Source organism: Anser brachyrhynchus (assembly GCF_964034855.1).
Source record: "Anser brachyrhynchus genome assembly, chromosome: 12".
In the NCBI taxonomy this organism is placed as follows: Eukaryota; Metazoa; Chordata; class Aves; order Anseriformes; family Anatidae; genus Anser; species Anser brachyrhynchus.
In genome coordinates this window covers 5176345-5202401 of record NC_137707.1, presented here as the reverse complement: position 1 = coordinate 5202401, position 26057 = coordinate 5176345, and the positions used below count along the sequence as shown (strand labels likewise).

Below are 26057 nucleotides of genomic sequence, written 5' to 3'. Positions count from 1 at the left end.
TTTTTTTTTTTCTAAATTTCCTGAAGATACCCATGGTGTGTTCCCAACAGTACCTTTCAAATGACACAGAGTGGAATTTTCTCAGCCCTGAGGTTGTGATACTGCTCTTCTAGATGGCAATGCTCCTTTCCTCCTAATCTGTGTCTCTTTTGACTCTTCGAATACAACTTTGGAGATTGGCAGGTGTCTCTTACCAGCCTGGTTCCTGTTGCGATGAGGTTCTCTTGTACCATGGGGGATTTTGTTTGCAATTGTGATACAGTTAGTGCGTACTGTGGGCAGGCTGTGTTTTTGCTTTATCTGCGCAAGCAGCTAAAATAAAACTAGAATGACTTCGCTATCCGTTTTCAGGCATGGACATTATTAATAGTAAAATAGAAACTGCTTTAAAAAAAACAACACAAAACCAAAAACACTTCTGGAACTTGCCCAGTGGAATCCAGATTTTTAATGAAAATACTAAGGGTGTATATGTTTTCTTCCAAAAATATGAATGTCTGTTTGACCTTCTGTGAACAACAGCAACAACAAAAAAGAAGGATTATTTTTGGCCTTTAAGACAATCAGAAAATACAATTTTGGGATGTGGTGTAATTGTTTCATTCTGCAAGTCTTTGGATTTTGCCTTTGCTGTGGTTCAGCTGTCTCAGAGGGCTTTCTGGTCTGTGTCTTCATGCGTGGGGAAATCGGAGAGATAGAGGAGCACAGATCGCGCTGTCCAACATGCCTGCCCTCGCGGTTCATGCTCAACCTGCAGCTCCTCAACCTGCGGCTCCTCGCGAGGAGTGTGCCCGTGGTTCCCCAGGGCGTCTCCAGTCGGACAGCAGCAATCGGGCGCATCTCCTGGTCGCATTGACTCAGGCACCTTGCCGTAGTGCTCATAAATCGGGTAGGGCTGGAGCCGAGTGACGTGTCTCTGGCCACCAGGACACACTGTCTCTTCTGACGTTGATAGCTGCTCATTTGCTTAATGGTTGTAAATGCCATTAAAAACCAGGGGAGGTGTGGGAGAGTGACAGCAGGATGCGGCCCAGTGTCTCTCCCCTTACTACCTTGCAGCTTTCCTGCAAAGCGAGTGTCTGCTGGGAGCCAGGCGCAGCCGGTTCAGGTCTCCTGCTTTCTGCTCTGTGCATGTTTGCGTGTTCTCCCGGTGGTCTCTGCTGGCAGCTCCAGCTTTGCTCTTGCTTTAGGGGCAGTTATAGTTGATTTCAGAAGTAAAGAGTAAGTCAGGGAAACCTTGACTGAACTGAAACTTTCAGCACGGGAGTGGTCTTGTGAAGTTAACTGTAGAATCACGGTGACGCGATCTGTTTTTGGAAAAATATCAGCAGTTCTCCCTCCCTTCCACGCCGTGCGGTTGATAGTCAAACATTCTGAGGTTGAGCACTTATATTTGGGAGCCACTTCAGAAGAACATGACTGCAGCGGCATCTCAAAACATCATGTTTCTCTCTGCTACAATGTAAACTACAAGAAGGTAGGAAACTGAAAGTAGAAAGTTACATGGGCACTTACACAATGCACCAGGCCCCGATGGTGTACACTGGTGCAACGCTGTAGGTTTTTCTGCTGTAGCTGTGGGGTTATTCTGGTCGGGGATCTGAGTATAGAGTTGTTGCTGGTGGCTTGAAGAGACAGCTGGATGAGGAGAGGTTCCTCTGCGCTGCTTGTTACGATGCCAGACCGGGCACTGGGCACCGGAGAGCTGTGAGCACGCAGCTCAGAGGATGCTCTGGCTCCAGGGTGTCCGGCTGGGGCTACGGGTCTGTCACCTGCACAGCTCCTTCCTGCCTTGGTGGGAGAGGTGGGAGCACTGAAGCTGTGCGAGGCGCGGCGGTTCTTTCAGGAGCAGCAGCATTTGCTTCTGCAGCGTAGGAGGTTTCCATCTGCTCGGACGGACTTTACTGAGCGAGGCCCACCCATGTCCTTGCCGTGCTGCTCGGTAGCCAAGTGGCCACAGCTGGGACACGGGCTGCCTGGTGCTTCCGTGTGGAAGATGCATCAAGCCCAGTGAAACAATTGTGTGCCTTATCTGAGAGTAACACAGAACAGGGAGGGTCATTTGTACGTCTGGGGAAAGAGAAAAAAGCCTTCGTGTTACAGACATCATTCTGTCATTTTTTAACCCAGAGGAAAACCCCTGCAACTGGTGTAAACTGCTACCTGTAGTAAGGAGGTTGTGGTGGCATGATTACAGGGTTGGAAAGGGAGCTCCAGCTTACTCATTCAGTGCGGGAGGACTGATGTTTCTTCACATATCTCTTCCAAAAGGAATAGCAACTCCAACTGTGTAGTAAGGGCTCAAAGTAGTATTCCCAGCCCGGTCTGTTACGAAACACAGTTTTCTTTCCTGATGTGTGGAATTGAGGAGCATTGGTGAAAGATGTTACAGAAGTGCCAATTATTAGTCATTACTTTGTTTAGTTTTTCTTTCAACTCTTTGCGGTTCTTTCAGATCCATCATTTTTTAGTCACTGCTATTACAATAGCTTTTGAGGAAAATTTTCAAATCCTTAACTAAAGAGTAGCCTGACATCCAGGGGTGCAGAAGAGGCTCTTTCTGCTCTCCTCAAGAGCAAGTGGCTCCAGCGGAGTCCTGGCACCAAAAATCACATCTACTTTGTAACCAAGTAATGTGGACGTTGAAGAAAACATAAAAGTTCTTCTGGCACAGAACTTTGTTACCGAAGGTGAAAGTACGGACACAGTCAGCATGTCTCGTCTGCCTGAAAACACATTTTCTAAGGTTAGATAATTCATCTTTTGTGATTGCTGTGAATGAATCAGAAAACAAAGCTGGAAAAGCTTGAAATGAAATGAAACGAGCAGGACCAGACATGCACTTTGGTATTAAATATTGACATACCCCTTCTGGGCAACCGCTCTGCCTTTGGAACCCGGCATATGCCTGAAGACTGCAATGCCTCCGTGCACATTGGCATTGAGAAATATTCCTCATGGCTTCTCTTCTAACACTAACTCCATGCTTCTTGCAGTGCTACGTCACTGCCTCCCTTGAAATTAATCTTGTCTGATTTATTGCAAGTTATTTCAAATGTCCCCGGTGACTCGGATTGACTAATGTACTTTAAATCTGGTGAAATCAAATCTGCCGTGGGAGTTGACCGTGTATGAAGCTGCTCCCTCGTGGAGATGGAAGACATGAGAAAGTACCGAGCTCTGCTTGGTGCTCACCCGAGTCCAGGACGCATCCTCTGTCGGTCTGAACGCGAGGTGTTTCTTCTGGGTTTGTTAAACCTGGGGCAGGACTTACAGCCCTTACGCATCACCCATATAGCCCTTACTCATCACCCATATGTTGTGCAGGCTGCGTGCATTTACCGGTGCCACTGAGCGGCCTGAAGGGAGCAGGGGAAGCAAGGCTGGGTCGATGCAGGACGTTCAGTGGAGCAGCTTCAAGTGGGGATGGGCTCCGTGCCCTGCAGCTGCAGGGGGAAGTCGCCGCGTTGGTGCCGGTTGCCACTGGACCTTGTTGACTCATCGTGCCGGGGTGAAGTCCACGGTGTAGCTGCTTCCTACACTGCAGGGGCAGCCTCCCGGGGCAGGCGAGGCCCCTGCCACTCGTCTTCCCTTTTTAATGCAGTTCAGAAAATAATGGGAGCGTTTAAGTGTGGTGGAGTGCGCGTTTCCTAGTGCCTGCTCGCTTATCACACCCGCTCTAACCGAGATAAAGATGCAATGTTGTGTTACATTATCTAGCTTTAACGTCAAGCATTTGGGAGGTTGTGTCTCTCTACTTGTCAGACTTTCTTAGCAGAAATGGGAAAAATAAAGTACCCTGTGCATCTCCCCGCCTGTACAGTCTGTACCTGTAGATCTTCTGAGAGCGGCTGTCTTGAGACCCTTGCGTCTGATCTGAGGCTCTTGCTGTGCTCAGATTTCACGTTACCAGATTTGTTTTTTTTTTTTTTTTCATTTGTAAGAAAAGCCTGTACAAACAGTGTTCTGCTGTTTCCAAACACTGCAGAGTTTTCCCCTTTGCTTCCTGTTTTTGTAGCACGCTTGTGAAAAGACCTTGTCTTCCTTGCGCCGGAGTTAGCGTTAATGTAAATGCATTCGGCGTTAGCTCCTGTGTGTTCCAGCACGTAGGGGCCCGAGCTTCTCTTCAGCAAATGTTATTACTCTTTATTTATGGTAAGACTAGATTCAGAAAGACTTGTGCATGTAAAAGTGAAAGCACAGGCAGCGTTAAATTATGCAGTCATGAGCTTGTTATTTCCCCTCCCCCCTGAGCACGCAAGCCAGCTAGTAACCCAGTGATCTATACATGAGGCCTTCGTTGGATATATGCCCAGAGTGCAGATTAGTATGGAAAAGCTATAAAGGCCTGGGTTCACAAACTTTATTTGACCATGGGAGGACCGTTTGCGTGACCCCATGCGGAATGTGCGAGGGATTCTCAGAACAAAGGAACACCTTCGTGCGTTTGGGCAGGCCTGGGTGCAGGCCGCAGGGCGCAGGCCGCAGGGCGCAGGCTTGGTGTGGAAGCGGGCAGGCCGCTGGTCGAGCGGCCCTATATCAGCGCCTTGTTCCACAGGAGTGCTGTCAGTGGGGCAGAGGGGCACCCGGGGCCTCTCTGTCACTTACCTGCCCTCTTCAGTCTCGTTTCGTAAATCGCTGAAGTCTTCTTTTTATGCCTTGGCCTCCTTTGGAGGTGTGGGGGGAGAATCTCCCTGTAGCGAAGTGAAAGCAAGCAGATGTCTTGACTGCAGCTGGCCAGAGATGAATCATTTTGTATAAACTTGCCTGGAGAACATGATCTTTTTCCTCTATAAACCTATACTCCAGAGGGAAAGGAGAATCCCCATTAGTCAATGACACCCTCCTGGCCTAAAATTCCGGTGTTCCTAGTTTGCAGATCACATGAAGCATGCACAGACTGCAAGCTGTATTCACCAAAGGCTTTCTCAAGTTTGAATGGCATTGTAACACAGGGGTTGTTCCTCTTCTGGCAAAGATACTTCTAGATGGAAATTACAGTACCCCTAAGTGTGTGAGAACAGCCTCATTCACACCCCTGTGCCTTTCAGAGCAGTTCAGTAAGGGTGAAATCTGTTCTAAACTGGCTTAAAATGGCAAGGAAGAGTTTGGCAGCGCAGGAGGGCCCCATGGCATAAGCAGCCGATCTTCCTGCCCTCTCATATGACTGAGAACACTAAGATGCATATCGCATATCTCAAACCTCTTCCTCCCCCTTCTACTTCCCCATGACTTTCTAGAAAGGGCTTGTTTGGAAATGGCAGCGGTGCCCTGGGGTCTTGCTGCAGGATGGTGCTGAGCTTGGCCACGCATCTGGGTCCCGGGACGAGCTCCTGAAGTCCTCTTCTTCCTTGCTGGCCTGTTTCGTCCCTCAGCTTAGGATCTGTGGCAGTGCTGGGCCAGGACAGCTTTGCTGCTGCTTGCAAACGTAGCTCAGTGCTGGGGACGTGCTGCTTGCAGGCCTCCTGCAGCTCAGGAGTCACAGGTTATCTTGGCACTGTTTGTTATTCTCTCTGCCGTACTCCCGTGTGGAGGACGGCACTCTCTTTACTTGCTCCCTGACGAAGGTGGGATGGAAATGTTATCTCCTCCAGCATAAGTCCTAATCATCGTGAAGAGTGGAGAACTGAAGATAACGATGCTCAAACAGTTGCGGAAAGTAAAGTAACCCTACTCTATTCAAGTTTTGTGCAGGTAGCTCCAGCATTTGATTGCAGACCTTGCCTGACTAACGAAGGCCGGGAGCAGTCCTTAGCTCTCTGCCTGCAGCAGGAGGATGGGAATGGAAGTGAGTCACGCTCAGGGCCACGGCGGTGGGAATGAGGCACTGCTGTGGTTGCAGATAATTCCCTGGAAGTCTCCATTGTGCATAATGCACTAATTGAAGAGCTTCACGAGCTGCTTCATGTCACATCACCTCATTTTCTCGTCAGGGAGCTGGAAGTCTCATCCCTATAGGTAAAAGCAGGAGCTCCCTGGCTTTGTGTAAGTCTTAACCTTTGTAAAAAGAGCTTCCATAGATTGCCTGGCATGTTGTCCTATGCCAAACCTGTTACCGTGCAGCCTCAATTTTTTCTTGCTGCCCTGTCAGCTGCAGGGGTGGAGGCAGCAGTGTAAAGATATGTGTTTCTGAGTGCACAGAAGTGAGCAGTGGAGACAAGGAGGGGACTGTTTGCTGCTGGTTGCTTCAGTGACGAGCTGCAGAAGGATGGATGCTTCCTGTTTATAACTGATAACCATCTGCGATGATTGCATTGGTCTCAGAAGAAGTAGCATATCTCTGTATTCATGAGAGACTGCGTGGCATAGGATACCCCTGCAGAGAGCTGGAAATGCAACATGATACTGTGTGGTCTTCGCCTGTTCCGGAGCGGGTGGCAGCATATGTATGGCTGGGAAACACGCTCCTGCAGATAGTAACGTGTTCCTAGCAGGCAGATCCAACGCGTTGTGTAGGCAGCAGAAAACAAACAGTGCAGCCCAGCGCTTGCGGAGTCACGCTGGAGAAGGGGATGTGCTGCACTTAGGGAAACATCCTTACCTTGGGTGGTATCTCAGACCTCAGGATCAGAGGTACCCTAACTCTGGCGTTCCCGAAGTGCCCGTGTTTCTGACTGTGTTGCCCGTTCCAGGTAGAGCTAGCACATAATGAGTCCCATGGCATTTGCTGTAGTTTATCATGTGGCTTCCTAAGACGCTGCTTCAGCCTGAGTTTTTAATCCCTGAGTTTTATGACATGGGAAACAGTGCACAGGAACACACAGTTTAACACTGTAATAGCTGCTTGTCAAAAAACTTGCACTTTTTTTTTTTTGGGGGGGGGGGGGGGAGGGTTAGAAAATGAGTCAAAGATCGCGTTCCCCATATCTTGATTGAATTTCTGAATGTATCATTCTGAAGCTGATTGCATCTTTCGGCTGTTGATCTGGTCCGTGACCAAGAAGAGCTGGCCTAGCTGAGATGCCCTTTTCAGCAGCTCCGTGTTTTGAGAGCGCTGGGAGGACCACTGAGACCTTAGGGCTGAACTCGAGCGCCTTGTGGCTTGCTAGCACCCAATTCCACCTGGAGGTCTCAGTGATTTCGTGTGCCTGACTCAACATCGCATTTACCATGAACAGCCATAACGCTCTAGCTATGTTCTTTGTCTGTGGCAAGCTGGTTAAGTAATGAGACGTACCTTTTAAATCCACTAATAACCGAGTTTTCCCTCATCTGTGCCTTTGGGAACATTTCAGTGCTTTGCCTGGCGGTGTATCACTGCTCTGAGTCGTGTGTGGAGAAATGTCTGAAGCAAATGAAACAAAATGACTTGTGAGTAAAAGATCAAGTCAAAACACTGTCAAGATGAAAGTCATTGAGTTGATGGGTACAGTCTCTGTTTGACTGGGAAACCTTTAATGATGCCAAGAGAAAAAGCTGACCATAGTAGACGAAGTTGTGCTTGAGGTTTCTGCGAGTTTAAAAAAACCTCTTTATTCCTGTGATTTATTAGTTCTGCGGTCATATGGCACGTGGTGAACACAAAGAGGCTTAGCAGCTGACCCAACCAGTTACCAATTTCAGCAAAGCCTAGGTTAAAACTAAATCTGAAAAAAAGAAGGTGGAGAGAATGGGATTTGAAAAAAATAAAGATATTTTTCTGGCATGATTTGTGACTTGGCACGTCTCGATCCTGGGAGTCCATTCCATTGTTTTTACTCATAGCATCTTTCTCTTTTGTTGGGAATCACTAAGAGTGATTTGGCATCTGTACCCTACTAGTAAAAACAATCTTAACTACTTATAATTAGGGAATTGTGTAAGCTGGCAGGCCCTGATTTGAGAGGATGCAATAACAAACATAAGTACAATGTGAATTCGGCATTGACTGGCAATGTATGTCAGAGAAAGAGCTGCTTTATTTATCTGCTGCTGAATTGCTTCAGTGTGTGAACTTGCAAATAGGCAGTGCTTTTAGAAAGCGTACCGGTTGTCTGAGCTGAAGCCTACATCTTGGCTGCACAAAGAGGCATAGTTGTCTATATTTGTGTATATCATGGTATGAAATCCTTCCGAAGGGAAGATGCTCATATTTTTAACCTGGTGATTTTTATCTGGTCATACTGGATGGGAAGAGAAACCACTGAGCACAACTGGCTATGCTGAAGTAACCTCCCTGTGCCCCGATAAAGCCTGATTGAGATCCAGCAAATGAAAGAGTGATGGTTTTTGAAAGGAGACGTTTGTTTTGGGGTTTGTCTTGTTCTTGGTGGCGAGAAAACAGAACTTCTGCTATTTCTTATCAAGAGTTAATCCAAAGCTTTTAAAAACAAACAAAAAGCCTCTTTCCCTATGGATAGAGGGCCGTTTCATGGAGAGCTGATGTTCTGGGCACTACATCTGAGATGACTATAGATGCTAGAGGAGGAGAAAGCAGCCTCAAGAACAATGGGGAGGCTTTAAAAAGCTATTTAATTTGTGCCAAGCTGCTACTTTTTTTTTTTTTTTTCGTTGTCATAGAAATGTGCCAGTCCGTGTCTCTCACAGATGAGCTCACTAAATGAATGGCTGTGCAGGATGAGTCTGGTTTCAATGAAGATGTTTATACTTGAAGAACACAGATGGACTTAAACCACAGCCCAGAATCTAAACACCCCTGAGCTCCGGGGGGAGGGGAACGATAGGAAACGAAATCTGGATTTTATAGCTCAGGCCTGCATCGGTCCTCTTCGATTTGGCTTTTCCACTTTCCCATGATAACTCAGAAAGGAATATTATCTGCAGTGAGGAGGGCTTGCTTGTTGTTGGACTGGGGGGCTGGTTTTCTGTTTGGCCCAGCTCCGTTAGGTTGGAAGAACTTCCTTGCCCAGGTTTGTTTGCAGGACAGTCACAGCTGGGGTAAATTGCTTGCAGAGATGTTCCTCCAGCAGGCAGTCTCTAGCAGGTAATTTCTGGTCATTTCTGTACTCCTGTTACTCTTTGTCTTTTGAAATAAAATATTTTGAATGAGAGACGACAATTTTATGTGAAATGCTGTGATACAGACTTGGAAGAAGTCACACTTAAATGTTGCAGTTGCAAATTGCTGCAGATGGGAGAAGAGGCATCAGACCTATAAAATAAAAAATACTAAGGAATTTTTGGGCAACACGACTAAAGATCTTCAGTGAGGTGTGTCATCGAGCTTTGAACAAGTGGAGTGCAGGCTGCAAGCGGGGCAGTGCTCGGTGCAGGCACAAATGGCCTTTGCAGGATTTAGTCACCGGATTGCTTGCTCGTGAGCATAATTCTGTGCATTATTCTTACTTCCAAGAAGCCCCTGGAATCTTTTATTTTAATCTACTTTGAATATTGCCTGAATGCCTCAGAGGAGGTGAGGTGTAAATGACAATAGCTACAGTATCTCCAGGGTTTTCAGGTATCCGACCGATTTGTTTATCTGGCTGCCTTGCTTCCCTTGGTTTTCTATTCCTGGAGCTGGGCTGCCGGAAATGATGCATGTTGCTGAAGGCAGAACAGTCCTCGCTGTGCCAAGGCATGTACTTGGAAGAATGGGATACTCTGTCCTATTAATTGGTATAAATAATCAAGAGTATGGAGCAAGTGAAATACCGGCTGCCTAAAAAAATGCGTATCCCCAGCAAGTGGAAGGTAGCACCTTGTTTAAATGAAACCACCCTTAGCAGCTTTCACTGTGGGGGATTAAGGACTTTATACTCAAACCTGTTTGAATTTTTTTTTGAGCCTTGACTTTGGTCATACCGTTAAATATGGCTGTGCAGACTCTTCTGATGTTCTGCGTTCGCTTGTTATTCGCTCCGCAGCATCCTGATTGAGCTTGAATTGCAGGGCAGGTTGGGGCAGAGCTGCCTTTTAATGAAAGATAGATACTTTAAGGTAAGACAAATTCTTTCTCACATGCGACGAGCTTTGGGAAGCACAATTTCCATGCAGAATTCCTCTCCTGCTAGCCAGATGTGTGCGTAGCACAGGCGTGTGCATTGCCCACGTGGGGCCTGGCGAGCATCTCGGCGTTCTGCATCTCGGCGCTTCGCTGGCCTGCAGGTACCCCTGGGAGCAGCGGTGCGGGAAGCCAGAACAGCTGAGTGACCCGAGGCAGGTAAAATGACAAAATCCAGCCATTTCCACAGGGATAGCATCTCTGCAGTGGCGGCGGAGCCAGGAGCCCCCCTGCTCCTCCAGCTCTGCCACTGGCACGGGACCTCCCGTGGGACAGGCAGTGCCTTCTCCCTGCGTGCGTTTGTTCTGGGGATTAATGAGTTAGGCAACATCCATCGGGGGGGTTTGAGATGAGTTTGTTTTTCTGATGGAGCTCTCTTTGGATAGTTTGTCCTGCATTTCTTCTCGTTCTGCGTTAAATACCAAGAATTTGCAACATCTTTTCCCAAATGCTTCTCCTTTGTTGATTTTTGTGAGGGCCTTCCCTAAACACAGCGGCTGCACTGTATGTAAGGAGCTGCAAAGTGATCTGCTGCCGAACACATAGAGTTAAGCTGGAAACAATTAAATGACCATTTTAAAAGGCATTTTTTCACTTATATCCTAGAACTCAGGCCATGACATCTTAGACAGCAGGAAGCCTTTCAGGTAGTGCCGCTATTTTCAGTATATGCTGGATAGGTTACACCTCTGGGTAATGCTAAATGTAGTATTAAATGGTAGGAGGCCATGTTTTGTAGGACACGTTTGCTGACCTTCTTCCTCAAGAAGCTTGCATTGGTGCAATATTATTGGAAATTCCCACTTTCACTGTAGGATTTTATCTGAGATCATTAAAACCTTGTTTTTACTTTTGTAATTGGCCTAGGTCACCTGTCTTGGGGGAGGGGGAATATGGGGGTGTTGTTGGTTTTATTTTTTAACTTTTAATTTGAAGCACAGTTTTAACATTTGGATTGTTCGAAACAAAAACAAGAGAAGTCCCAACATGAACAGAATATTTTTAAAGGACTTTATGGCTCTAAGTTCCTAACACAGTCCAGATGTCTCCTATCTCTGCTCTTTCTGTAGCATTTTCTGGCGCAGTGTCGTTGCATTTTGAACGTGGTCCAAGCTGTGTGCCAAGTCCTGAAATAAAGTAAATCAGTGAGTTGTTCTTGGACGTTTCTCCTTAATCCAAACCAACCCAAATCAAACTTTAGCTCTGACCTCAGGACTGCACACTCAAATATTTTCCTTTGCCTCCTCAGTTTCAAAGTAGCAAAAGCAGGAGATTACCACTTTGCAATATTTAAACAGACGGCTTGTGCGACATCCGTGCAGCTGAAGCAACTGCGTTACTTGGGACGCGGTGCCTCTTAAAACAGCCGTGATGTTTGCCAGCACTGCGATCCTCCATCGTGATTCCTATTGTTGGGCCAGGATGCGCGCTACGGCCACGCTGGAAAAGAGTTTCTTTGGAGGCGTGCATCGTGTCAACACTTAGATAGCAACCAGAGGAAATATTTTGTAGCGCTCTTTTGCGAATGTTTCTGCCCAGATGTCTTAGAAGTTATCAATAGGAAAAGAAACAGCAACCCCCAAATCAGCAGAAGTAAACTTTAGGATAAACTAATCCTCATCTATCTTCCCTTATGCAAGCATGTGTCTCCATTGCATTTAAGCACCCCACTGGAGTTGGCCTGTCCCGCAAATAAAGCGTGACTGAGCGGGCCACCTCGTGTTGTTTAAGGTTCTAGTGACAGCAGGGCGGCTTACGTGGAAAAAAAGTATCGGGAGAGTAACGTTACCCTTCACAGCAGTGCAGTTGCTGGGCGCAAGGAGATTAAAAGTAACTGACCCGTTTGTTGCGGAACATGGGCAGGTTTGAGACTCGCCGTTTTAATTCTTAGCTTTTGTCTTCTGGTCGGCCAGGTTCAGGTAAGTTAAATTAAACCATATCTGTTGTCCAGCCCTTTGCTCAACTCAACTTCCACTGAAACTGATGTGAAGCTTTCCTTTGACTTAGTAGGCTTGGCACTGGGTCCTCAGATGCGTGTGATCTACCAGGTCTCCTGTTGTGGCTGATCCTCCTTAGCACAGGCAGCTGTCACAGGGGGTTGCAGAAGTCCGGAGGCAATGCAGACACTGCTGGCTTGCGGTGGGGAACGACAGTTTCCAGCACGCTCTGTGCTGGCCTCTGTTCTTTCCCACTCTCTGGTTTGTCCTGGGCACGATGCTTTAGAAAATCTTACCTGGGCCGAGCGATCAGCCTCACACGGGTTGACCACCAAACGTGTTTAAATCATCGCAAATACTTTAATCATCGCTCTTATCAGACCGAGCCTGCCCCAAAACATTAGGGGGTCAGGGCTGATGGTGTGGGTACAGAATTCACGTTCTTGGCCTTCCCGCTGCCGTTGTGTATGGATATGTGACTACTCAAGAAAAAAAAACTCTTTTTAACAAGGGAGTAGCAATGACTGTATCTGATAGAAATACAGTTGGGAATGTGTACTTGCCTGATTGTATTGCACAGTATCTGGACCAGGGTGATTACTTCCTTTGTTTTTATTAATCAGTTTTGTTCCCTCTGGTCTTCAAGCCAGTATGTGTCTTTCTGGCTGGATTCTGTACAAACATGACATGGGTAAGTAACAGATTCTGCCTTGGGGCCTGAGAGCACACAATTTACCTTTCAGGAGTAGCCAGAACAGCCATGTGCACAGGGCTGATCCATGGTTTTCCTGGTGAACCCTCTAACCCGAGGTAAATGTTCACTGCCGCTTTCGCTGGCTCTGTGGCAGTAATTGGACATGCAATTAAGAACTTATTATGCAACAGTGAATACCAGGGACAGCAGTAAATGAGATCTTTTGCAGAGAAATGCCCTAAAAAAGACCGTTTTCAGCCCTAGCATGTCTTTCATCACTCAGCAGAGCTTTTGTATACACACGGCTTTATGTTTCCTGCGCGATGCCATGTTTGGTGCTCATCCCTTGGATGTTGAGGGCTGTTTTGCTTTCTCTCTGGAACATCAGGCCTGGACTGGCCGCTCACCCTGAGTTTCCCTTGTTTGTGCACTGTGCAACGAGTATTTCCCCCGAGTGCGGACCTCATCTGAACTCCATGTCAGAGCCTCTGTACTCTGTTTATTGGCTCCCCACACAGGGCTGGACCTGGTTGTTTTGTAGAGTGACCTTTCTGGAAGGGCTGACCAGGCGGGCTCGCTGGCTCGGGACCAGGAAACTGGTTCCTGACTCAGTCCAGTCTTTTGCTGCTGTTAACTTCTTGTAGCACCCTCAACCTAAGCTCTGAGAGCTGCATCACTGACCCTGCGGAAGGGATGTGTGAGCTTGGGTCCCCGCCTTTGTCCCGCCAGGAAGAACGTGAAGGTGGGTTTCGTGCTCTGCCCTGGAGGCTGGGAGCTGGGGAGCAGTCTGCCAGAGCACGAGCTGTGTGCCAGGGTCACGGGGAGTTTTCCTTCCTTGCTTGGAGCTTCTCGCTGGAGCCAGCTTAGCAGAGATGCAGGGAGAGAGGCTGCAGCGGGTGCACCCTTCATATGTGTGTTTGCAGACAGATAAAAACTGCTTAGGAGATCTTGGGGGCTTGGAAAAAGGGGCGGTTGGAGATAAAGCTCTGTCAAGGGACAATGATAAAAGAACTGAGACTGAAAATGAAAGAGCTGCTGGGTGATAAGAGGAAGCTCCTGTGTTTTGAGAGCTGGGCTTCAGCCAGATAAAAATCTTAAAAGCCCCGTGCAGATCAGCAGAATAATGGTCTTGCCTAGGTTTTGCTTAATTTTCCTTCTGCCACCCAGGCTGTAGGAAGCAGTTTTCATGCTTCCCTGGCAGCGAGATTTTTGAATGTGGGAAACCTGATAGTGTGTCTGCTTAACTACCAGACTTTGGCCTGGTGCCCTCGCTGGTTTCCTTATGGAGTAAGCGCAGTGATGGGAAGAATGCGCTTCTTACACATGCAGTCATCTCGGTGATAGTAAACTGTAACACTGATACCCTGCTTAGCCTGCCTCTGCCTGCAGAGCCACCGCCACGCAGCGTGGGGGTCACGGACGGGATAACGAGGAGGCTGCTCTAGGCTTTGAATGCAAAAGAGAAACCAAAAGGGAAATGAAAACTTTTTTTTTTTCCTCTCTCTGATTTTTTTCGAGAAGCTGGAGATGTTTGTCCTAACCCGTCAACCCAAATGCATGCTAATCTAATTCACTCCGTTGAGAGTTTTGCAGTGACTGTAAGCAGTTTGCTTGCTTTGATTCAGCATAAACAAGTGAACATCTTGCTGGTTGTGAAGGTAGCAACAGAAAGCCTCGCTATGCTCTAGCAGCAGTTTTCCCAAGTCAGTCCATTTTAACGTGGCCAGTTCGTCTGCAGAACGTAACGAGAATGTGCTTGGATGTTTAAAAAGCTGTGCTACAACCATATGAATGACTCGTAGTACACACACACACACACAAAAACAAACCAAAAACAACAACAACAAAAGAAAAAACAAACAACGCAGGCATTTTGGAGGGTTTCACTTACAGTTTTACTAAAGCAATATTGTTTTAATATCATTTTGCATGATGTTCAGGTCAAATAGAAAGTAATTTAAGTAATACAAGTAAGAACAGCAACCCGCTAGGAAGCCCCAGTCTGTGTATGTGACTGATGGTGTACCAAATTGCATTTGTAAAGCCTGCCAAACAAAAGCAACATGTTTTGAATTATAGAAATATAAACTGAAAATATGAAGGCGATGAGTTTATAGGGGAGACAAAAGACTCTTCTGAAATGATGAGAAAACGGTTTCATTTTATTGGAGTTTTAATGTTTATATTTTGTTTTTGTTTTTATTTTTATTTGGGATATGTGTTTAGTCAATCAGCTTGCTGTAGATGTGTGCTAATTTCAGACTGTGCTTTCCAGCAGTCCCAAGTGGGAAGGAAAGTGCAGGTATCAAGCATTCTAAAAATGAGTTTAAGATCCAGAGGAATCAACAGCTAGGACACACAGGTCTTGGTAATGCAAAATACTGCATACTCTGAAATCCTATTGGAAATTGAGAGCTCTGCAATGTGCAGAATTGGAGCCAAGAAGCTTTCAAGCCAGGTATAGATGTGCACTAGGAAGTGATTTGGCAAACACTCTTTTCATCATGACAGAGCTATTTGTGATGGTAAATGCTTACGGGATCCTTATGCCTTCGTCCTGAGCTACAGCCATGCACAATTGCAGTGTAGAAGTCTGATGCAAAGCCTAATTAAATTGGGGGAGGTTTGAATTGGCTACGCTGGCCTTTGGATTAAATCTTGAGACTTCAGTTCTGAAGAAGACTTTTACTTAGTGTCTAAGCAGTGTATATACTAAAGGACATGATTTCTAACAGTTATAATTATTGGGGAGTGCTTCGGTTTTCTGTTGGGAAGTATAATTTTCAAGGAAGAATACTGCTGAAATATCATCAAAGTTTTGCATATGGTACGTGTCAAGTGACAAACTGCTTGGTGGTGTGGTGGCGAACAAAGGAACGTTTATTAGTACTCATTAAGATTGTCAGATGAGTTCTGCCAGTTGTTAAGATACCCACTGCGGACTGCTACCCCAGTGGATCTGATAAATCACAGCATGGTTAACTTCTCTTAATGACCTGGAGAGCCTTTGCTAGTGTGGTACGTGGGGCTCGGCTTCACCTCTGCTGACTGGAGGTGCTGGAGGTGAGAAGCACTGCGTGGGTCTGATCCTGCCAGGGAACTGCCTCTGAAAGTGCTCTGCTCTTTCCTTACCTGTTAGAGTCTATTTTCCTTCAAAATTCGATCCTCCAACAAAATGCCTCAAATGAGATGGTGCAAATCAATGGTGTAGTGCTTCAAAAATATTCTATTTGTCTCAAAAAAAAAACCAACAAAACAAAAACCATCCAACAACACATTATGATTGGGCAGCGTTGCTGGTGGATCTTTGATGGGGAAGTTAAACCACGTGTTTGTGTCTGAAACCAAATCCAAAATCAGTGGCAAAGCAAGATGTGGAAGAAGAACTACTGCAGTCCAAGTTAAACAACCTGAGTGAATATTGGAAAAAAAAAAAAAAAGATAAAACCCTCTTTTTTAACACAGCAAGCCAGTTGTCTTTATTACAGACACCTTTGGTGATGAAGATTTTTCAAGTCAAGTTATGTTTTAGTTGTACAAAGATTTAAAAGGAAAAAAAACCTGATGAGCTGTTCTTAAAACGATATTCCCGTCTGGAAATGCTCAAGGAATTTTTCTGAATTGTTCCAAACCTTCCCCACCAGTCCTGAAGTTTTTTTGAGAAATGATGTTTCTAATACTTGGTGACAGGTTTATATCTTCAAATCCTTGTACAAACACGAAGTAAAGTGTTTAACTACATGCTACTGGAAAATAAGGGTTAGTGTTTAACTGGAGTGTGTCATTCAGCCTTTTCTCTTTTTAGTTTCATTAACCAAAAAAATCTAATAATAGCATATTTCTTAGTTGTGGGTGACTTTTCTTCTACTGCGATGAAGGTGTTCTGTGATCCTATGTTTGTGCCTTACTTGTTTTCCCACTAAGTATGTAATAACGTGTAATAAAGGCCAGGAAAATAGGTCAGCATCAGTCAGCATCCCTGTCTCCGATCCTGAAGACTGCTAGAACACCTCCCTTGTCAGTTGCTAAGTCGTATAGCTTTCTTGTTGCTGCTTGTTCATTGTTCCTTTGTCCTTAGAGGTCAGAGATAAATTGCAGAAAGCAGGTTTTCAGCTTGCTCGACGAATATGTTAGTACTAATTTCCATGTGGTACCAGACAAGCGTCGCTTACATTTCATTAGCATTGTCATTGACTGTTTCCTGAAGAGTTGTACTGGTAAGTCTGCATTTATATCCCTCAGGGAATGAATTGAACCACCCCTGGTAACAGCTAAGGGGAAATTAATAATATACCTTCCCCATGTTGAAGGGAGAGTAAGAAAGCCAGTGTGGCATGTACCTGAAATTACCCAGCTAGGAGCAACCACTACAAGGGATGCAAGTGGTTGGAGCAGTTCTTTGTCTAGTTGGAGAAGTTGCTCGAACTCGCAGGATAAACATCATGTCAGTCGTGACGTTTTCTCCGTTTCAGTGAGTCAGATTTTTTGCTCTGTTTGTCTGGGTCTTTCAAACAGCAGCAGAGGAATGATAAACATTGAGACTGGGACCTTCTGAAAATGAAGCCATTTTTTCCTCGGGAAGAATTTTCCTGCACGTGGGAAACTTGCTGTGACCAGAATTGCAGGCACCCGGTGGCACTGTATTATTTAAAGAATCGAGGGCATTCATTCTCTCTCACCCTGAACAGGGTTTTGCTGTACTTGTGGTCATCCTGAGCAAATCCTTGTGTCTTTATTTGTGTTGTGTGTGTGTGTGTGTGTGTGTGTGTGTGTGTTTTTCTTTTTTATTCCATTAGGCCAGTAGCATTCAATAAACAATGTTAACTTTATGTAGCTGCTAAATACACTGACCTTTAGTACTGGTTTGCACAAACCATATACAATGTGAGTAGCACTGAAATATCAAGACTGATTTAAGCAAGTCGTTGTGCTGCAATCAAAACAGGACATTTTTATTACCGAACGTATACTGCATCAGCTAGGGCTTTAGCATTTCCCAGAACTAGGTCTGGCTTTCTGTCTTTTGATGCTTTGGTGTGTTACCCTTTTCCTTTCCGTCTCTGTTTCCTCACCTGAAAAACAGAAATAAAAATTCTGCATCCTCGGGAATAACCAGGTTAATATTTGCTGAGTGCTTTGAAGCTGTATGGTCCCATGATACGCTGTACGGGGTCAACGTGACTATTGCTAAATCACACTCTAGTCAGAATTACAGTCATTAATAGCTCTGAGTCTGGGGAAAGAGTCACTGCAAATACTGTAACAGCTACTTTAACTGTTTCCTTTTAAGCAAACAAAACCTCTTGACGTTTCTGCTGAGCAAGTTATAATGGCTTAACTTATTAAAATGCTGCAGAGTGTTGCTCTTTACTGGCCACAGCAACCTTTTTTTCTTTTCATGGAACCAACCGATTAGTGAAATCCCACCAAAAATGATGGCAGTTCTTCAGCTCAGTGGATTTGGAGAGGGTCTTTCATGCTGTAGCTCAAGTTTTTGCCCTGAAAGCATGCAAGCCGCAGTAATTCAACAACAGGAGAAAAGGGGAACCTAAACTCAGTGACGCACGTTCGGTAATTCCACTTCCCGTTCCTAGTGTCTTGGCTTTGGGTTTTCAGCGCATTAATCAGCTTTGTAGAGGGGAATGGCCTGTTTTAACTGAATTTAACTCTGCAGTTCCCGGTAGGTTGATGCTACTGGACCAGCAATTCTTTGAGGGAGCAGGATGGGGAGGTGCTGCCAGGCGAGGGCTTCCTTGTGGGACACACGGGGAGCTGTGCTAGGGGCTCACAGTTGCATCGTGACAGATACAGTGGGAGAGGTATTTTTGGCTCCAGGGCCTCCCTTGGATGTGCACTGAGCGTCCTCAAGATGAGAAAGGTGAGAAAAATGGGAGACGGAGCAGCAGAGCAGCCTGCCAGCTGCAAAGTTCAATGTTCTTGGCTATAAAAATGGCTTCACAGAAATTTTCAGTATCTTGGTTTCACCACCTGTAAAACGTAGGCAATTTCTCCACGTATAATCTCTTAATAATAGCTGATGTTGGAAAAAGGGAAGCAAAACAAAACCAAAAAAAACCAAGAAAACAACAACAACAATAAAGAATAACCCACCCCCAAAACAAATAGAGGAAAGTGAGGTTGGAGGAGCTGTTAAGCTTTTTCTCAGGTATGAGCCAGTTCAAAGTTCTTCAGTCAGTCTTCTCCTTTGTGTTTCGCAAAACAGAAAGCGTTTCCATAGGGTCATGAACGCAAACATTACAAACAAAAACACGGCACTGCAAGAGAGAACTGAAATTTTCAAACCGAGTCAAAAACACGGTGTAGAAGTGTGGGATTATGGTCTGAGCGGACAGCTCGAAAAAAAAACAAGAGCGGTGACAGGCCGAAGGCGGGTTTGGCAAGCGCGTTTTGCAAGCGGGAGATGCTGGGCCGGGGGAAGTGGGTTAGTCCTGGCGGCCAGTTCTCGTTTCGTAGGCCTCAGCTGTCTGCTTCGTGAACTCTTGTGGGAGACGTGCAAGGTGAAAGGTTTATTGGTCAAGAGAGCCAGGAAGTGGATTCGAAGCGAGAGGCTAACGCAGATCTTAGTCGCAGCCGGCTCTTCGCCACGGCCCTGGGCGCTCCTTGGGCCAAGATGGCAGGCAGCTCCATTTTGCTTTGCCTCTCGCCTCAGCTGGAGGCCTGGCGGTGCTCAGGACCTTCGTTAGGAGGACCTAATTAGGAGGACTTCTGCAAATTGACACTGGGGCTACAGTGAGGAGATAGAGGACTGCATTTTATCTCATTTACTCATTCCACTAGCTGATCAGAACCAGGCCCAAACACATTGTTTCTAGGCTTGATGCCACCTTCCTTTTTATCCTTCTCCCTCTTTTGCCCTGTTGTGATAATTCTGAGGCAACAGACAAAGGAAAACCTTTCACACCTGGGGTTCCTGCTGGGTTTTTGCCACACGGTGTCTGGTCTGGAGACTGGTCGAAGCTCCTGAGGGTGCAGTTGTGGTTAAGCTGCCTCCGTCCATGCTGGGAGCAGCAGGGCTGTCAGCCCGGGGCTGCCCTGCATTCCCCCCTCCTGTGCACCTGCTTGGCTTGTGCAGCCGCATAGTTGCCTCAAGGATGTGGCCGATCTGAGGAATTCTTATTATTTTGCTTCCTATAGGGTTAATTCCTAGCCAGACCTGTTCTTGGTTTAAACTGCAAAATTTAAGTCTCTCAAATTCCTTTGCGAGTGGGTGGGAGTTGAGGGTGCCCGGCCCTTACGAGAAGCCCTCTGTGTTTTGCAGGATGAGACCACAAAGCGCTGTGGTGATTTGCACAATGTTCATTTTTAGATCAGTCTGAGATATTTTGGGTAGAAGATTATTTGGGGAAAAGTGGGGGAGTTCTTGCTTTTCTGGTACAGAAAAAAATTCAAATCGTTTCTCATAACTTCAGGCTGTGAAGGTTTTGTTTTAGCAGCGTGCATGTGATGGGCGTACCCTGCGAGGAAAGAAATGGTGTTTATCTAAGATGCACGGCAGTGAATGACAGGACAAAGGTTAGGTGTGCGTTGAGAAGGCTGGGCATCGATTTCCTGAAGGTGTTTTTTGAAAGCTACAGCTATCTGGGAGCATGAGATCTCAGTCTACACAGTTAGGCATGTTTTGATGAAAAATCACTGAAAAAGATGCGTCAGTCTCACTCTTCTCTTGTGCAGAGATGACAATACTGTCAGCTTTCTGATACTTCACTGAAACAGTGCTGTGTTCAAGTCTGGCTCAGTGATTTTGCATGGACTTCACCCCATGTTTAAGATAATTGCTGCAATACATTTCTTCCCGAGACTAAATTGATTTCTGAATGGCATAATTATTTCTTCACCGCTTATCAGGCCGGTCTCTCCAGGCAGTTTGTTTAAAGATCAGATCCTTTATGCTCATGGGGGCACTGCGGGAAGCTTTGTTGATGGACTGGTAAACAATTAAAAAATCCAAGATCAGAAAACACCAGGCTTCTTGAAGTAGAGCCTGGTAGGTATTTATTTTGACTGTCAGGTTTAATTAAGCTTTGAGTTCCTTCAATTTTTGAGAGTCATGTGTTGTTAAGTGGTAACTTCAGAGCATTTAACGTACCTTTAGCAGTCCTGGCTGCAACACCTGTGTGAGCTAGTCGCAGCAAAAAAACGCTGCTTAGCTTCTGCAGAAAGGCCCCTGTATCCCTCTGCTTTGTCTGTGCATGTTTCATTCCAGGCTTACTGAGCTGCCTTTGAGAAAAACAAAAGCAAGAGAGAAGCAAGACGTGGATCTGTTGACAGCTATGACAGATCAAATTCCAAGCCAGGCCATGGGATTCCTGCGAAGGGGCTACTTAAACAGGACTCTCCTTTGATTAATTGGAGATAGGGTGACACCTTGGACGTCAGAACTGTATTTGAGCTTGGAATCAGACACAGAGGGTCAAAGAGATGAGATGCTTAAGGGCTGAAATGTGATCGCCGCCGCTTCCCTCCCTCCCTCTCTCCTTTCTGGCTGTTGTACAGACCTGCAGGTCCTGCGCATGTGGCTTCGGTTTACGTTCAATGCTAGCGCTGCTAATCATGGGTTTAGAAGCCTGCAGCAGAGTTGATTGCTTTTCTCCATTACCCAATGTTTTCTAGCATTGTCAGGCTAGAAATCAAACTTCCTTGCAGCCCTCTTGGTTCAGGCTTTGGAAACTTCTGCTTATTGCCCAACTACCCATTGAAGACTGGCTTATTTTGTCCTAAGCAGGTCTCTCATTAAGGGCAATGTTTTTTGAGCGGTTAATGACTTCTGCTTATCTGTTCTGATAGAACTCTTCTACATGTTTCTTTTTTCAAGTCGTGATTGCCAGTATAATAAAAAAGTAAGGAAAGTCTATGGAAATCAAGATTTACTGCCGTCAGTGCCTTGGTAGTGGATACTGCAGGGCAATGCAAGGAAACAGTTTACAGCGTAAATGTAAATCTCTGAGTGCCTTCTTGATATCTCTGCGAGAAGAATATTTGGTCTTCTCTTCTTCCCGTCATTCTTTCCTTGGGCTGTGGACTTCAGCCAGACTGCTGGTACAAGATGAAAGACTTGGGATAGAGTTCAGCTTACTTGAACAGTTTAAAGCTAGGTGTCTAATTAAACTAGTGTGCGAAAATGCTGTTACTGTCAGCTGACTTCAGTGGCTGCTGAGAGTAATTCCTACTCCACAGGTTTAATTGTTTAGTGTCCAAAGGGCAGCCGTTTAGCAGGGACTCAAATCAGGCCTTTATAGAGCATTGATACTCTCCGGGGACTCTGGTTACACTGAGACTACCTTTCTAGCTACGTATTTAAAGAGGCAGTTCGAAACTGTGTGAACACTTGGAGAAATCAGGAAATTAGTAATTAGCAGAACTTTTGAACTCTGTTCCACTTTGAGTCCAACCAGCTTTGGTAGTGACCAGAAGCTTTCAGTACTCAACAGCTTTCCAACTGTTACCAACAGTATTGTTTGGGAGTGCTTGTCCCACTTTTATTTTGGGTTATAGAGATGCCAGTGTCTTTCAGTGACTGCTGCTGCGTGGTGATTTTTCTCCTGGGCAGATCTGAGGAATGTTAACAGGGACACTAAGCCATGACATTAGTACTCTGCCAGGTGTTTCTCCCCGTACTATTGGTCGGACTCCTTTTTGAGAGTTGCTTTTCTGAGTTCAAATAAAAAATACCTAAGACATGCTATAGAATTTCTCTCAAGTAAACATGTGAAGGCTAGCTGCTGGGGAGCAGAAATTATTCCATGTTTCCAGGGCTACTTTGGAGCAGTGTTGTACGAGTCTTGGCCTTATTTTTTAATGGAAGAATTATAAATCCAGTTCTACACTAAACTTCAGTCAAAAAGCTGAGAAGTGATTTAGTATAGCGAATAGTGCTGTTGGTGTCAGTGAATGATGGACTGCTCTCAATAAATTCGCCTGACCTTTCTTTTAAAGCACGCTTCTTAATTGAGGTGATCCTGGTGGATGACCTGCGTTGAAAACTGTCAAAGACAAAACCCTTGTTTGGAAAAAAGAGGCAAGCAACATTTATGTTACAGCCAGAAGGGCTCCGTGGGGTAGCGTACTCTTTACAAAAGAAATAATTATGCAGAAACACATGCCAAGAACAACGTGGTTTGGGAATTTGATTCATTACCTGAGTATAATGACCAGAGTTTGAACCCAGCGTGCAACCAAGAGGCCATTTAAAACAATTATGTCTTTCAAATGGGGAGACATAAACAGCAGCAGAAGCGTAACTCCTTTTGTAGTTTACCTGTGCCCAAGGCCATTTCACCTTTCTGCAAGCCGTAAACGAAGTATCGTGGAAGTTGCGCTGGGTTCACCCAGGTGCTGCCTGTCCTGAAATGGCTATTGCACGACCCGAAACTAAGAGCCTTTGGTACAGGAGGATTCGGACCGGAGGGGCGAAAGGATGAAGTCCTGCGCGTTGCATGGTACAGCCATCCTGCTGCTGCTGTCCTCCACGTGTGGCAGGTGACCGAGGACCTTAGCAGCATGCTGTATTGGTCTGTATTGACAGGCAGAAGAGAAGAGATAATTAACTCCGTGAGCTTGTTTGCTGTTGTTTTGTTTTGAAGGAGCATTACAGTTCTAACCGATAATGCTGAACAATATAAAGACCAATATTAAGTTGTCTCGTTCTGGGTTTTAGCTTTTTTTTTTTTTAATCCACCCCATAGCTTTTGAGACTGGCCTTAGACTAAGCTTTGAGTGGCTGCTCTTTTTGTGACTGGATCATTATATGTAAAAATGAGCAGTGCTGCAGAGTTACCATGGAAGCCATGCAGATGGGATTTCTAGCGCGCAAGTTGCAATGACAGGGAGACAGGACTTTTTAAAATAAAAACCTCTTTTTAGCTGCTTGTAAATGACACGCTTCTGTTTACATAGACACTCTACATACATAATGCATTTAGGTACGTTCTGTACATTGGGCAATCTCCTTTTGCAGACAAGTTAAAAATCTAACTTGTTTGTTAAATGGTTTTGGGGCTGTTGGGAAGATCTTAAAATTGGAATTGTTTCATAATCCCTCGGCCTCCCACAAAATCATTCTGCTAAGACTTTGGCTTTCCGTAATGTGTGTTTTTCAGATTTGGCAGCTCTCGAGTGCTTTTGTTGTTCAACTAATGCAACAACAGATTAATGTGAGGCAGACCTGCATGCTAGAAATAACTCATTTAGTTGTCTCTGAAGCCCTTGAGATTTTCATACGCTTCTGAGATAGGGCTACTTGTTTTCAGTGCAGAACTGTCAGTGGGAATGTTTCATCGGGTCGTGTTTGTGTTCCCTACGCCATGGTGTGTTGGTGAGCCCCGTCTTGGAGTAGTTCTCTTGTGCACTCTTGGCTGTGCAGATGCAGAGCACAAGGGTGGCCTCTGTCAGAAGCTTTGTGGTCAGAGTAATCAGTGATCTCTTGGTCAGTGTAGGCAGCGGGTCACATGGAGCATTTTTTTCCTAGCCCTGTGTGATGGATCTATCTGATCCAATGGCCTCGTGTAGTATTTCCCTTTTATTTTCATCTCCGTTCTCCTCCACAGTATGCTTTTTTGATGCCATCAAATATAGCTTTTCTTTCACGTTCACTTCCAGGCTCTAGTCTGAGTGCTTGCCGTTTGCTTCTGTGCTATATTTATGTCATGAAAAAGCCATGAAGATGGTAGCAGTGTTGGCCAAATACGCTTGCCCTTTTCTTTCCTTCATCTTGGAACAGCAATAGACCTTGGGTGGGCGTCTTCCCGTTTTTAGGCGAGGTACTGTGGTAATTACACAATTTAGGTGTATCCTAGATGAAAATAGTGTATTACCTAATATAGAACAGTCCAGGAAACAATATGGTGTTGACATTGCATTTTTCCAGTCGTGTTTTGAGGTTGGTTGTTTCCTTGTAGAAGAATATGTGTCCTTGGATAAGGCTGTTCGTGCCAAATAAATAAGCAAGCGTTTCAACTTCTAGGATAATTCTCTGATGAGAACAGAAGATAGTCCCAGTTATCCCTATTTTTACTGGAAAAGCCACACCGTCTTTCACCGCTGCAGGACACGGTTATAGTTAGTAAACCAACCTTTGAAATAAAAACAGAGCAACTTTTTCGGATGAGGAGTAAACACAAGACTGCTAAATCCTTCTCAGGGGTACCGTATCCCTGTGTGGTATTGATTTCTGAGCAGGTTTTGTGTGACGTCTCAGAATGTGATTCATAGGTATTGACCTGCACGGTAACTTGGCAGGTGGCTGAAAACCAAACAAACAGCATTGCCCTGGCCCCCCTGCCCCTGCAGTCCCGGATTTGTCCCTCCACCATCCAAATCCTGACTTCATGGAGCTGGAGCTCCCTGGGCAGGGTGGTCTCCTCCTAACCAAACCTTTTGTCCGAGCAATGCTCAGGCGGAGGGAATCTGGTCCCGACAAGCTCCAGCCTTGCTGACTGCATTTAACTCCAGCTCGTACTCCTCAGGCGCTGAAGGGTCTATAACAGACACACATGTACATTATTTCCTGTTTGATTTAATTTTAGATGAAGCAGAAATTGGGTATGATTTCAATGAAGAACAGTGCCGGAGGGGTAAAGAAAGAATTGTTGAGATGCATGAAGAAAAATAATTTTGTATCAAACCCTCAGTACATGAGAAGAATTAATCACAGTTCCTCAAAAATAGGCAGAGCTCTGTTCACCTTTCTAATTAATCAATTTCAAGTTAATCAGTTATCGGTTCTGCTTGAGCATGAAACCTTTGAGTGTTTACTTTTGGTCACTTGCAGTAGATCTCCGGCGACATGAGTAACCTTCAGATGTCAGATGATAACAAGTTTCTCTTTTGCTGAGTGATAAATGAGAAATTTTTGCTTCGTAGCTGACCCCATGAGCAGTCTTCAGAAACGCATTTATTTTCTCTTTCTACCTGAGTTTTTCCTCGTAAAACGCCGTCAGCTCTTTGCACAAGAGGTTATGAAAGCATTAATCATCCGGTGCCTTTTTGGGCTTGTCGTCGGTGCGGTCGTCACGTCGGTGCTGCTGCCGTAGTGCTGGAGCGGAGCAAGGAGTGACTGCAGCGTGAAACATCGGGAGCCGGGCCGGGAGCTGGCCGAGCAGAGAGGCTGGCTCAGCAGGAAGTGGTTGATGAGTTACCAGCGGTACGGGCTTAAGACGAAACTTGAGTTACGTCTTGAGCTCACGAGTATGACAAAGTCGGCGCAGGTGGAACTGTAGCTTCGTTTCTGTTTGCTTTACAGACCGTGGCGTGTTCCTGCCTTCAGAAGCAGAGTCCTAGCCTAAATGTAATAATGTAGTCAGCTGTTCCCAAGCTAATTTCAGGGAGGAAAAGGCAATTAGAAAAGAAAAAAAAAAAAGCAGCAATTAATAATAATTTGTATTAAAAACAGCTTCTCTTGGTCAACATTGCTATATTTGCTTGAAACCTGCCACTCCAAATGACAAGCTCCACGCTGGGAGTAGAAGTA

General features: G+C 45.5%; 1 protein-coding gene and 1 long non-coding RNA gene across 3 annotated transcripts in view; one reads left to right on the top strand and one right to left on the bottom strand.

Annotated features, from left to right (window-relative positions):
* CMIP (c-Maf inducing protein) overlaps nt 1-26057 on the top strand; it is a 128791-nt gene that overhangs the window by 8588 nt on the left and 94146 nt on the right. The window lies entirely within an intron of this gene.
* Nucleotides 1-26057, bottom strand: part of LOC308176573 — a 39659-nt gene extending 13602 nt beyond the window's left edge. The window contains exon 1 of the long non-coding RNA XR_013938393.1: nt 1-26057. This exon is cut by the window's left edge and continues 8337 nt beyond it. This is a non-coding gene — a long non-coding RNA (uncharacterized lncRNA).